The sequence below is a fragment of the Octodon degus genome, unplaced genomic scaffold, assembly GCF_000260255.1.
Source record: "Octodon degus isolate 3935 unplaced genomic scaffold, OctDeg1.0 scaffold00272, whole genome shotgun sequence".
NCBI classification, from domain to species: Eukaryota; Metazoa; Chordata; class Mammalia; order Rodentia; family Octodontidae; genus Octodon; species Octodon degus.
The window spans coordinates 84,680-99,021 of NW_004524848.1; the positions used below are offsets into that span (position 1 = coordinate 84,680).

Below are 14,342 nucleotides of genomic sequence, written 5' to 3' on the forward strand. Positions count from 1 at the left end.
AAGGAGAAGGAGAAGGAGAAGGAGAAGGAGAAGGAGGAGAAGGTGAAGGAGAAGGACAGGGAGAGGGGGAGGGGGACGGGAAGGGGGAGGGGGAGAGGGAGAGGGAGAGGGAGAGGGAGAGGAAGAAGAAGAAGAAAGATAAATTTTTTCTCTTTAATTTCTCCAAATATAGCTTCTATAACAGCAGTGGAACACCCATCTTTGACAAAACAAAACAAAAAGGGAGATATAAATAAAGGACCATTTTGTAGTGAAAAAAATATGTATATGCAAGATAGTTAGGGTAGATATACAGCTACTTTCTCTTAGTTCAATGAGAAGACATGTTTGTCCTAATATTGTTTAGACAAAATATCATGTCTACATTTTGTCCTCTGAATAACTACTATGAAGGCAATATGCAATGTATTAATTATTGTAACTGTCCTACTAATCTGTTGTGAAACTGTCTCATTGCTATTTTCCATTTTTCTCATTAAAATGAATAAAAAATGAAAAAAAATTTCTTTAAAATAAAAGAGGGGGACCTTCCGGTTAGCTCAGTTGTTTAAATGCCTGCTCATGCATACGCAGTCAGGTGCAGGATACTGTGGTTCGATCCCTACCTCCACCTGCATTAGCAGACCTGCCCTTAAGGCAGACTGAGGCAACTAAAAAAAAAAAAAAACAAACAAAAAAAACAAAAAAAACAAAAAAAAAAAAAAAAAAAAAAAAAAAAAAACTTTTTAAAAATAAAACAAGGGCCAACCAGATAGCTCTGTGGACTAAAGTGCCTGCTTAAGCAGGCGCAGGGATCTGGATTTGATCCCAGTGTGCCGTGTTGGACCAGCACCTGAGGCACACTGAGATGGTGACTGAGACTGGGTGTGGTGGCATGGGCCTATAATCCCAGTACTTGGGGGACTGTAAACAGGAGGATCTCTACAAGTATGATCTGTGTAGTGAGACCCTGTAGGCACTGTACTAAATACATAAAAAAAAAAAGAAAGTCAGGAGTACACTCACCTGTGATCATCCAGTTATCTAAAAACTTTCAAAGCTCACACTGGGAGGGCTATCCTTGGAGCTACTGGTAGGTTCTAGAGTTTGACCCTGGCTCCAAGAGGATTAGTGCCTGGTGAGCAAATCACACTCATTTCCTATACAGAGCTTCTTTTCTAGTGTCACACAAGACATTGTCCACAAAATCCTACTTTGCTTTCTGTATTTTCCATATATTCTGTAGCTATCAAGTTTTTAGCAGTCTGTCTTCCAGTTTACAAACTTTCTTCTGCTCGGTCTGATCTGTTGAGAACCCAGTTATTAAAGTCTCAATTTTAGGTATTTGGTTTTATGTTCCAGAGTTTCTTTTTCTTAGATCCTAGCTCTTTATTGGCATTTTCCAGTTGTGTTTTCTCAAACATATCCATGATAGGTATGTAAAACTAATGTCTGGTAACTCCAGCTTATGGATTGTCTCTAAATATGTTACTATTGTCATATTTTCTCCTACATTCATTGACTTGGGCTTGTTTATTGACATGTTCAATTCTTTTTTGATTGAACAGGAGATGTTGTTGATGGAAAAATAAGACTTTCTGGGTAATAATATTTTCATTCAAGGAAGATTTAAGATTTTTTTTTCCTGGCAAGAATTTAATGGGAACATGGGTCCTGTTAGCCAATGAGGGACTGTATTTGAAGCTCTCTTGACTTCTGTATAAATCCTGGTCTATTTTGTATTGACAGTACTTTGGAAGCAAAGTTTTTCAAGAGACTTAACTATAAATCAGAGATTATATACCAGAATCCTTCCTCAAATATATATGCCTACTAACAAGAGAGAAACGTTTTGTACACTCTAATGCAGAAGTAATAAAATTGAGAGCTGACAAAAATATAGAAAATTGAGATATAAACTTAAAATAACAATAAGATGAGAAAGATTGAATAAATTAAGATCTTCAAGTGGCATTCTGAAGGTATTTAACTAAAATTGGAATAAATATCAAGAAGAAGGATTTGAATGACCTTATTGCAGTTGTCAAATTTATTGACTATTAAGTTATCTCTCCTCTCTTTCTAGGAGAAAGTGAGTTAGCTGAATGCAAGATTGACATCCTGACATTTACTAAAGGACTTGAAATGAATGAGTAATTAAGTGAATATGTGAACGTTGAATTAGAACAAATACATTTTCATACATTTTCATTTTCTTTCTCTCAGCAAAGATTCTTGTGGAATGAATATAAATTAATACTTCTGTAAAGCCTGAAAGCTTTCATTACTTTCTGGTAGTTTCATATAGTTTATAAGATTATATTAGATATTAAACAAGGAATTCATAACATAAAAATATGAGAAATGTTGTAATAGAATTGAATTTTATTTCTCGGTATTTATGTAAAGAACAGCCAGAATTATTACTTAGTAGATCTCTAGCAGGCTGGACACATGATAAGAACTAAAAGTGATGGACTTCCAGAGAACTAGTGCACCTGAGAGCTTTTTTAAAAACAAGGTAAAATACTACGTAAGTTGGAATTGAATCATTAGTGCAAAGCAAAGAAAGAATGTTAAGTAAATTGCCTTCACTCAGATACTCTTTTCTTTGCCTTTCTTTTTTCCACCCATTCTCATTTTCTTCTTGCTATGGCTTAAATTGTGTGCTCCACAAAAATATGCTGGCCCAGGGATATAGCTCAGTGCACAGCACCTGCCTGACAAAGGCAAAGTCCTGAATTTGATTCCTGGTACCCCCTCTCAAAAAAGAATGCAACCTTACTTGGAAATAGGATTCTTCTCAAGTTCAGGAGGTCATATTTGATTGGAGTAGGTCCTGCGCTAATATCATTCATCTTCTTAGGAGGAGAGATAACAGAGACCAGGAAGAAAAACACTTTGTGATACATGACACAGGAGTACTGAGGAAGAACTACCATGTTAACATGGAAGTTAAGTTGAAGTTGTGCTACAACAGTGAACAACTGCACTACACTAGAAGCTGGAAAGAATGAGGAAGTGCTACAGTTAATATGTAGAATGTCCCCCAGAACCTGCGTTCAGAGACAGGACTTTTGGAAAAGGATTGGATGATAGGATGCAATACTCATCAATGGATTCATTCACTAATTAATAGGTTCTTGGTTTTCTACTTTGCAGTGAACGATGGTTCTATTTCCTATTTGGATGGCTCAGGCCAAAGCATTAGACTCATTCTTGACACATCTTCCTCTCACCTCGCATTAGCACATTCTTTTGACTCCACCTTCAAAGTCAATTTTGACCTCAGGCCTCCATGGGCATCTCTCCTATTTTGGGGTATCACACTCAGAATGATTGGAGTAGGTACAAAACTAATCTCTCTGTCACTACTGTTTCTCCCTCTATACATCTTGACATAGCTTCTAGGGTGATAGTATCATATCATATCATATCATATCATATCATATCATATCATATCATATCATACTTCTCTTCTGCTTAGGCTCTCCGTGGCTGTGGCACTTAGCTGAGAGGAACAGTGAGGTTCATTCATTAGCTCCCTACTTGCACCGCACCCTGACCAAATCCCTAATCCATACCCTTTCCAGCTGCTTCTTTGCTAGCGTTACTTCAGCTTTTCTTGTTTCAGATCAGAATTCGTACTTCTTGTAATGGTGTCTACATGACCTCTGAATTTGCCTTCTAGCACTCTCTCCTCCCTCATTCAGCTCCTGCCATACTGACCTTCCTGTTTTTCCTCAAACACAAAGTCCTTCCTGCCTCAGAGCCCTGTGTACCAGCTGCTGCCTCCTCCTGGACTGCCCTTCCTCAAGAAGCAGCACACCTTGTTGTCAGCCACTTCAGGGCTTCTCAAATGGCACTTGATCAGCAAGGTCTTTCCAAGTCACTCAGTGAACAAGAATCCTATCATTCCTCACTGTTCTCCATACCCACTAATGCCAATTGACTAGGTGCTCATCCATAATTTGCTGTTCTGCCTCTGTAGGTCTGAGAGGTGTGGAAAACTTTCTTGAGGAAATGGTGCTTCCAATTTGACCTGAGTAGAAGTAGACCTCAAAAAACTGAAAGAAGCATGGCCTGGACAGAAAGGCTGCAATATGTATGTATAAAGCCCTGAGTTTAGAAGATGCAGCCGGAAATACTTGTATTATAAAGGAGTATGTAAATCATGCTAAGGATTTTTCATTTTATTCCAAGCACAGCGAAAGGTTTAAGGAATAGTATGACATGACTGAATTTCATTTTTACTACATATCTCTGGCTAATCAAGAGGAGCCTGGACTGAGGCTAAGGAAAAAAAGCCTGAAAAAAAGCTCATGCTACGGTAGAGGTGAATGTATTATGTGGTGACTCCTAAACAAAACTTGTCTTCTGTAATATTAGCCGTGACTCTTTTGCAGTCCCTCAGTCCACATTCATCCGTTCAGTTTACTTATGGTGAGATGGTTGTGTCTTTATTTGGTTTGATATTAGCCATTTACAACACCTTAAGTGAGTTCCAGTTCACAGTTTCTTTTCCAATGTCCATATGAAGTTTAAGTTTCAGCTTTAAAATGTAATCAAAAGCTACTTAAAGCTGGTAAAGTAATTCTGTGTATAAACTGAGATTTGGAATGTGGGGAACAGATGGGAAATTTGTCTCCAGATCCCCTTAAGAGTATGTCTTGCTGTTATAAACAGAAATCAATGCAAATGGAGAGGAAAACTATAGCACATGTTTCAAATAGTGTGCATTTTGCTGTGAATGTGTTCATTTATGAAAACCATAAAAAGTATTGTTTCTCTTTCTGGCATTGATGACCATGACATGGGGCTCTAATGATATCCCCATTAGCACTTTTCTGTGCTAAAATAAGTACTTGGAAATGTTTCTGTGCTTTTTTCCATACAAATGAAAGTGATAAAATAATACCTTATGTCTTTGATAATTCTAACTCTAGTGCTCTTTACTGGCAGCTCCTTCTGAAATATGTACAGATTATTGCCTCCAACTTTGTGTATGCCTCTTCCAGTCATCTGAATTTGACCTTAGTCATCATTTTTTGAAACCATGAAATGATTTTTAGAACAACTGCAAGGAATTTGTTTGTAGTAAATGAACCATTTACTTCATCTAGTAAATAGTACCATACAGTTAGGAACTTGTAACAGTTAAGTCCAAGTTGTTTTGATTTCACAAATTGACTAGTTGAAATTTTGCCTTATCTTTAAAAATTTGCATGTTAAATTATGACCACACATGACATTCCCTTTATGCACAATAGTTGAGGTGTGAAAAATTCTAAGGGAACAATATTTTGGTTTAATATGTGAGTGTGAGAATATTTTTCTAGGTATAAGTAGATTTTGATTTAATACTTAAAGATGAAAAATAAAATTCATATAATTGTGAAAAACTTAAGGGTGGACTTCAACTTGGTGTATGTGTTACCAATTTGTGCAAAGTTAGGCCACAACATAAATTGTCTTAACTTCCAAAACTATACTGATCAAAATTAAGAATATTTTTAGATTTTTTTTAAATTTTGTACCGGATCTCCCTACACATCTTCTACTTAGTGGTCCTCCTGTCTCAACCTCTCAAGAATTGGGATTACAGGCATAGGAAAGCATGCCCAGTTTTGGTGGCCAGCACAATGCACCTGCGGTTCCAGGCAGGCCTGGCATGAAGCACAGGGGCTGAAACCCTGATCCTTGCACTTTCCAGGCAGGCCCTTAGACCACTGAACTATCTTCCCAGTCTCAGAATTTAGAATTTTAAAACATAGAATAAATAATATATTTTCAAATGATGTTGAGTGTTTTTCAAAGTAGATACTCCAACTGTGTACAAAGAAATGTTCAATCATCTGTTGCTTTCTTTGTTATGGCTTTCGGGCAAAACTTCATGTAAACAAGGTTTTAAGTTTAATCTGCTGATTAAAATGGTCCACATATTTAAAGGGCAAATGAGATAATTTGTGAAAAGAAAGTAGTCAGCAAATAGTATTTTTCTTCTTTCTATTTTTTTTCCTGCTCCTATCCTTCTCTCTTCCTTTTTTTCTCATTCTTCTTTCATGAATATTATTATCTTCAAATAATTTACATATGAGTAAAATAGAGAAGTAGAAATATTTGTCATTAAGAAAAGCATCCCCAAATATGGTTTTTAAAATTAGTGCATATTATTAAAGAGTTTATAGGTTTTATTCCTTGTACATAAAATATGGAAAAATTTGATGATCACTTGAGAATCCTAATTCCTATTGTTTTATTAATTTTATTGAGAAACAAATAGCAATGTGACAGTTTTAAAATCAATTAATAGAGCAGTTTCAATAATTAATACATTGCATATTGTTGTCTTCGTAGTAGTTATTCCTAGTGCAAGATGCAAACATGATATCCTGTCCAAAAAGAATCCTAATTTCTAATGCCATATACAAATCAATGCTCGTTATCTTAAACTTTTGTTTAAAGTATCATGATTGTAGGGTTTTTTTTTTTAATTTGTAGAACTGTCCTTTGACAGAGTATGCTACTAATCATATACATTTCTAGATGGATGCAGGATAGAAGCATTATGTCAGTTCTCTGGCCCTTGTGCACTTATTCAGACTCCCACTGTGACCCATGTTACCGTAGGATCACTCCTGTCCTTACGGAGCAGGTAAGTGTCCAGGTCCCCTCATACCTTCCTGGACTACACAAGGATGGGCATATGATCAACGCTGAGAGGCAAGAAGCTGCCCCAGCACTCAGCCCTTGACTGCTCTCAACATAACAAATAAGATGGTGAATGCGTGATCACACCCATGGCCAGCCACATCGGCCATGACACACCGCCCAGACCTAGCCTGCCCAATGACCTCTGCTGGGACTACCGCTGACTTATTTTCCTCCTGAGCCTTTCTAACAACCCTGTCTTGGCCTCTAGACTTCCAGATAAATCTGTGAGATTTCATTTTGTTAAAAAACAAAGAAAAAAAAAGCTTGTGCTTTTTCCTATATAATAAACACATTTAAATTATGTTATTTGGAACTATCTCAATCTTATTTGTGCTACTCTAACAAAATTCCTGACATGAGGTGCATTATAAAGAATAGAAACAGGGAGAACACAGGGAGATCATGGCTGGGAACCTGGGAAGTCCAAGAGCACAGCAGTGGCATTGGTGAGGGTCTTCCTGCTGCACAATGACAGCCATAAGGACATCTAAAGATGAGGCAGAGGCAGAGCAAGTGTGCTAGTTCTGGTCTCCCTTTCTTCTCCTCCTCCCCTTCCTCCTCCTCCTTCTCTTCTTCCTTCTCCTTCTCCTTCTCTTCCTCTTCCTTCTCCTCCTTCTCCTCCTCCTCTTCTTCTTCATACTCTTCCTTCCCCTTCTGTTACCACAAATATCATCAAGGGGGCTGCACTTTATGTCCTCATCTAAACGTAATTGTATCCCAAAGGCTGTATCTCCAAATATCACTGATGTGACTTTGGACATTAACTTTACAACACATGAAATTTTGGGAGAACACTTTAAATACAGAGAAAGAACTAAAGACTTTGATACATAAAATGGGACCTCGGATCCCAATTAGAACTAAGAAGCTACAAACTGGCATCTTAGTTAACAAAGTGATTGAGTAGAGGCCACTGGGGTAATTCATTGCCCAGATGATTCCAGTTATTGTCACATGTTTGTGAAAATAATATTCACTTTTGTCCTGTACCCTTGAGAACCAGACCACATGCACATTAAAGCTTCAGCATTTAATGTATTTGAGAAAAAAAAGGTTAGGATGTTAGAGTGGGCTGGCTACTTTTATTAATCTTCAGTAAATTCCTACATGAAACAAATAAGATACTTTTGATGCTACCAGCTGAAAGAGAGGATGCCTTGTCAGAAAACTCCATTCTTGATAACTAGAGTCTGGTACCTGCACCCTGAAAAGAGTGGAGACATCATTCCCTCGGAAAGTGAGTGCCCACCGAGGACATGTGAGAGCATGTGGGGATGAGATTACTGCTCAGGACAATGTTGCCACCCCTTGTCCTCTATACCAGCCTCTATTACTTCTATTAATAAGAAATAAAAATGTCTAGTTGCTCACTTTAAAAAGAATTTACTCAGACAGCCTACAAAAGAGAAGACTTCAATGAACATTTGCTGCCCTAGGTTTTTGCTTCAAAGTGCTCCCACATGCCAATCATGCAAGCTATGGCCTCAGACTTTCACATGCACCCAGACGCTGTGAGTGTTTATTATCACACAGCTCCCAGATTCCATCCCTAGTGTCCAGCTTGGTCCGGGGCAGAAACCTAGAATGTACCCACTGCGCGGGCAACGTTGCAGCTGTTCTAAGAATCACAGTGCTGGAGCAGCCCACAAAGCAGGAGGGTGGAGGCTCGTGCCCACAGGCCCTCTGGGAGCTAGCACTTGGCCTCCAACTTACACCCTTCAGACTCTGGCCTTGGCTGCTGCCCTCTAAATAAATAACTGGGAAATAAATAGCTGGACTGCCCCTAAAATGTTAATGGAGCTCTATGTGAAAGGAACTCAAATTCTGTGCTTTCTTAAGCCCTGATAGAATCTGTAGGTTCTAAATTGACAGCCATAGGAAATATGCATCCGAGTAAGAGTGGAGAGAGGAGTGATGTACTCATTACTTACCTGAGTGCCAGGTACGGTGGGCATTCTCTCACAGAGCCACACCCAAAGTGGTCAAAATGTCAACTAAAAATCTCACAGGTCAGCAAGTCAAACAAAACATCCTATTTGCTGAAGGAGAGCTGTAGCTATATAGCATCATTTCTCTTTCAAATAGACTTGTAACTTCAGTTCCTGTTTTCTCTCTGCTTCATTGAATTCTTAGATGTGTTGTACAGAGAGAAGTGCCCCTTCGTCTGGGAGTCAGTGAACCAGAAGCAATTAGATGGGAACCAACAGAAAAGATGGACTTCAGCCAAGTAACTTCCTGAAGGGAGTCCCAGAACTCCATAGGACAAAGCCATGTTTTTCCTTTACCACAGTAGAGGGAGCCATTACCTTGACCTACCCTCCCAATATACTATTAATGTTTTAGAATGAGGAGGGTAAACTAGGTGCTGTGGTACAGGTATGCAATCCCAGTATGTGGGAGGTTGAGGCAGGATTGCAGTTTGAAGCCAATATGTGCTGCATAGTAAGTTCAAAGACAGTCTGAACTATGTAGTAAAACCCTGTCTACACACACACACACACACACACACACACACACACACATACACACACACACACAGAGAGTATTTGCTAAACATTAACAGAGGGGGAAAATTGACAGTACTACCAATCAGTAACAGTTCAGCTTTTCTAATTTAAGAAGTCTCTTTCTGGTTAACTAATATCCTCTGAGTCAGTACTCTAAGTTCCCAAATTTAATTCAGTCTGCCCTCAGTGTCCCCTGCTCCAAAGAGTTTCTTCCCTTTCCTCAGCATGATCTACAGGCTCAGGGAGCACAAGGACTTCATGGTGTAGGCAGGAGTGTATCCAGGTCACGGGGAGCCTTCTGTGCCAGCTCCTGAGGCCTCAGAGGAGTGTGTCACCTAGTCTGACCTGTGGTCTCCAGTCTGGTTTTCATGGTGTTACTGGTGTTTTGTGGCTCACCCGGACCCCAGTTGGGTGGCCCTTTATGTAGCTCTGTCTAGGAGCCACTTTGCCATTTGTCCCAGCATTACTTCAAGCCTATGAACTAGGGCATCTTTTGGGACCACTTTTACCAGCTGCTCCAAAGTCGCTCCACGTGTGGGGCTCTGCCATCTTGTAGTTAGCTACTCTAAGAGATCTGCATCCTTTAGGCCCCCTTTGGGAAGCCCAGGGCAAGCTTCTGATGCCCCCAGAGGATGTCAGGGCTCTGGACACCCTCCTAGCACTACCACGGACAAAGCAAGGACATCCCAGGTGGCCGGTATTTCTTTCCTCTTCCTCGGCTTCAGCAGATCTTCGACATTTTTCATTCTGCGGGAACCTGCCATGACACTGTACCCTTCTATGAACTTACTAATTGCCTTGCAGTGACACACTATGATATGAATCATATGTAGCTGTCTAAATCATATGAAAGCATCAGAATTCCAAGAAAAACTTTTCTTCTTCTGAAAACTGTGGTACTCAAGGTAATTGTTTTACTAGGTGTTTAAAAAATGTCTAATTTGATGTTTGGAGCTGAGCAATGCCTCCCCCATGTTAGAGTACTGTCTGCCCCCACCCTGAAACAACCGGAGTCTTGTCGAAAGGTGGAGCAACCAAGAAAATACAATTTATAGGGAATAAAAATAGATATTTTATTCAATATATTCCTGTCATAGACACAAATCAAAGTCATAGTCTTTAAAGAGGATACTGGGATCATGGACCATGGCCAGGAAATTTAAATCCTCTTCTCCAATCAGGACAACCAAACATGTCTCCAAACACTGTCAAAATCACCTGTGTTGGGAACTGTGCTCAAGGTTTCAGATGAAATGCCACCACTTTAGGGAATGCTTTCTGGGCACTGCCACCTTCACTAATGTCTTTATCCTCCTCTTCCATAGTATTCCCTCCAATTAGCAATAAAAATTGTTTGAATGTGTTTATTCTTAGCCTCTTCTACTAGACTGACAACTTCCTGAAGACAGAGACTATGTCTGGGTTTTCCCTTCTTTTCTTATTTTAATTACTATTTCCTAAGCAAACCTGTTGAATAAGAGTAACCATATTAACATCTTCCGCAGATTAGTATTTGCTAGATGAACAAATGAGAATTCACTAAGTAAAAAGCACAAAAAAGCTGGGAGAAGTGGGGAAGGCTTGTAATTCCTTGTCTCAAAATTTTTAAAAAGATGGAGATGTGGCTCAGTGTGACAAAGGCTTCCCTATTAGTATGTACGTACACACACACAAAAAAAAAAAAAAAAAAAAAAAAGAAGAAGCACGAAGATATCACAATCGCAATCCTTGTTTGGGAAACAATAGCTAACTATTAAGGGAAAAAGTGAGATGAAAAGAAGAGGAAAGAAAATGAGAAAAAGGAAAGAAAAAGGGGAAGAACAAAGGCAGGAGCATCAATGAAGTATGAATTTTCTTCCAGTGAATAATTGACAATTTAAGAAGCAGAACCATAATAGCTCTATGTCCTGACATGAATATGGTTGCTTCCTGAAGCAGACACACATCTGAGGGGTCTGACTTGCTATTGCGAACCATGTTGCTGTGACTTGGATATGTGTTCCCCAAAGGCCTATGTGTCACAGGCAGTGTTGTATGGCTAAGAGATGGTGGAACTTCTGAGAGTCACACCTAGTGACAAGAAAAAAGGTCCTCTGGTGTGTGCCCCTATAGACGATACTGGGGTCTTGGACCTTTCCTCTTTTTGCTTCCTAGTTACCAGGATATAAAGTCTCTACAGATACACAATCCTGCTATGAGCTTCTGCCTTGCTATAGTCCCAAACATAATCATCCCAAGTGACCAAGGCCTGGTACCTCAAACTGTGAAAATCAAAACAAACCTTTCTTCCTTTTAAGTGGACTGGTCTCCAGCATTTATTATAGCAATGAAAAGTTGGCTAGCATACCTGTGGGGTCAAATGTGAGGCTTTCTCCAGTCCTCTTGCTTTCCTCCTTTCAGTGAACTTTTCATCTAACAATAGCTATCTCTGAACATTTCCTACTTTCCTCTAGCTTTATTCTAATCATAAAAATTGATTCATCATTGGTGGAGGCCACTGCATCATTCCTGAGAAGTCTCATTATTCCCTAGAGTTGCTTGAGAACAGCAGGAGCTGCTGTAGAACATTTGCCCACAAGGGCAGTACAGGCTGCAGCAACTGTATTAGGGTATGTGGGCGAGGGCTGCTAACCCTTTACAATGTTGTAATGTATGCTCAGTGCAGAGAACTTCAGACACAAATGCAATAGCATGAAAGGATAAGAAACTCACTTGTTTAAAAAATGCATTTTTGTGTGTATGTCCTCTAATTTTGAGACATTTTTTTTTCGAAACCAGTGATTGAACTCAGACCCTTGCACTTGTCAGGCAAGCATTTATTCTACTGAGCCATCTCCTCGGCCCTTAAGAGACATTTTCATTATAGCTATCTAATATTTCTTAGAAACCTTTTTTACATGCTTCTAGATACCTGTTTATCTTCTTGTCAAATTCAGAACATCCAGTTGTTATAATCTGTTCCATTTAAATAAAAACTGATGCTTCAGAACTAAATCTCTAATATAATGAATTGTGCCTTCATTATTAAATTAAATCAGAGCTAATAAATAATGCAAACTCTATATATGGTCCTTTAAAAATAATCCAAACAATAATTATGGTTTACTTTTAAATCTGTCTGTTTTTATTGTTTAGGCTTATGTTAAAAATAGAGATAAATTTTTCAATTGCACTTAAAAAAGTGAACAGTGATTAATGAATTTGCTGTCATACTCAAAATTGTCTATGCACTGCTCCAAATCATGAATGGTATTATGAACTGCAATTTCCTTGTTTTTTTCTTCTTGAAGATGTTGAGGCTTCCTTCTGTAGATACTTGGTGGGGAAACAGCAGCATCTGGAGAAGGCTTTGATTTAGTCCGAACTCTTGCTAGCTTGGAACCAGATTCCAGCTATAGTTTGATTATTTCATTTTGCTTTTTCTTTTGTTGAGTTACTAACTTCACATTTAACTCTGAAATTTCCACTTGCTTTTTCTTTATTACATCTTGGTGCTTTTCTTCATTTAACTCAACTTTTTTTCTGCATATCTTGCTAAAGTCTTCTTATTTCTATTTATGTTCCTCCTCTTTGATTTTCATTTCCTGTACAGGTTTGGTGATACTATTCTTATATTCCTATTCTTTGCCATATGGGCATTTCCTCTTAGTTGTTCATTTTCAACCTTCAAATTGTGCTAATACTCAATAGTCTGACACCCCAAACTGTGTAAACCAAAACAAACCTTTCCTCCTTTTAAGTGGACTGGTCTCCAGCATTTGTTATGGAGTAGCACATTCTTTTTTAAATGAGACTTCCTTTGTTTGGATTACTTTTTTCTTCTTGGTACCAGGGATTGAACTCAGGACCTTAGGCTTGCCAGGCAGGCACTGTTAGGATTATTCTTAATAAACAGTCTTTTCCAGCTGAACCTCCTGTATGTTATTCTTTCCATTGGTTTCTATGATTTTGCTTTTCTGTCTGTGACATTTATAAGTTCGCCAGTGTTTACACTGCTAATGTGTTTTGTACATCTTTCACTGCTTTGATCCATGCTTGAGCTACTGTAGTTCTTGGCTCCTAATGATGACTTTTAAATGAGACTTACTTTAAAATATAGCATATGTATTGAAGAAATACTATAAAATGTTCCGAATCAAAAAATAATTCCCAAAGAACTGAGTTTGTTTTAATTCTGCTAATTAAGCTAAACAATGATCATTGCTTTCTCTCTTTTTTTTTCTTTTTCATTTTCTTGTTTGTTTGTCGAGACTGGGTCTTGCTGTGCTGCCCAGGCAGGGCTAGAATGATCCTTCTACCTTAACCTCATGAGTGCTAGGATTACAAAGGTGTAAAAAGTTATCATTTCTTGAATACATTTTAACTCTGAATGATGGGTTAAAGAAGTTTCAATGCCTGTACACCTACATCCAGTGTCTCCTAGTTCTCTCCTTCCATCCTTCATCAACCGCATATATTGTCCACTAAAAAATTTTCTCAGATGGGTTCACTTCCTTTCATATACCTAAGACACTGTACTTTATTGATTTTTTTAACTATTGTAAGAGGGTCAGGGAGATAGCTCAGAAGCATAAGCATCTGCCTGACAAGCACAAGGTCCTGAGTTCAATTCCCAGGACAAAAAAAAGTATTGTAAAAGAAGAAAAAGGTAGCTTTAAGAAGTCACTGAAGTTAGTTTTTCTTGATTCACAAGCTGAAGATTATCTGTAGTATATCTAAATTGGAGTAGATGCTGGTTATTTTTTTAATTGTGACCAATTTAAGGAATGGCTCAGCTTAATTTCCCCTGGAAAATACTTGAGTTTATAACAGAACCATGGTTTGTACCAACAAATCATTCTTTCTTGATTTTTTTATAGTTTTATTATTTATTTATTAGAAATTGAACTCATGACCTTGTGTGTGGAAGACAGGCACTGTGCCACTGAACTGTATCTCCTACTCCTTTTTATTGTTTTAAACTTTTACTTAATGTTATAAAGTCTCTTGCTTTTGTCATTTTAAAATCTACCATTTCACAATATTTAAGACTTCTGCAATCCAGGTCTAATTTGGTCATAAGAGTCTCTCCTTTTCTCAATTTGAAAATGAGTGAGGACTTTTATGTCCTTTGCACTGTGAAATTTCGAAATGAGTAATTAT

At 38.3% G+C, this 14,342-nt stretch overlaps 1 pseudogene; it reads right to left on the reverse strand.

Moving 5' to 3' along the window:
- Nucleotides 1-12,373: 12,373 nt before the first annotated feature.
- On the reverse strand, nt 12,374-13,233 carry LOC101568816 (annotated as a pseudogene).
- Nucleotides 13,234-14,342: the final 1,109 nt, after the last annotated feature.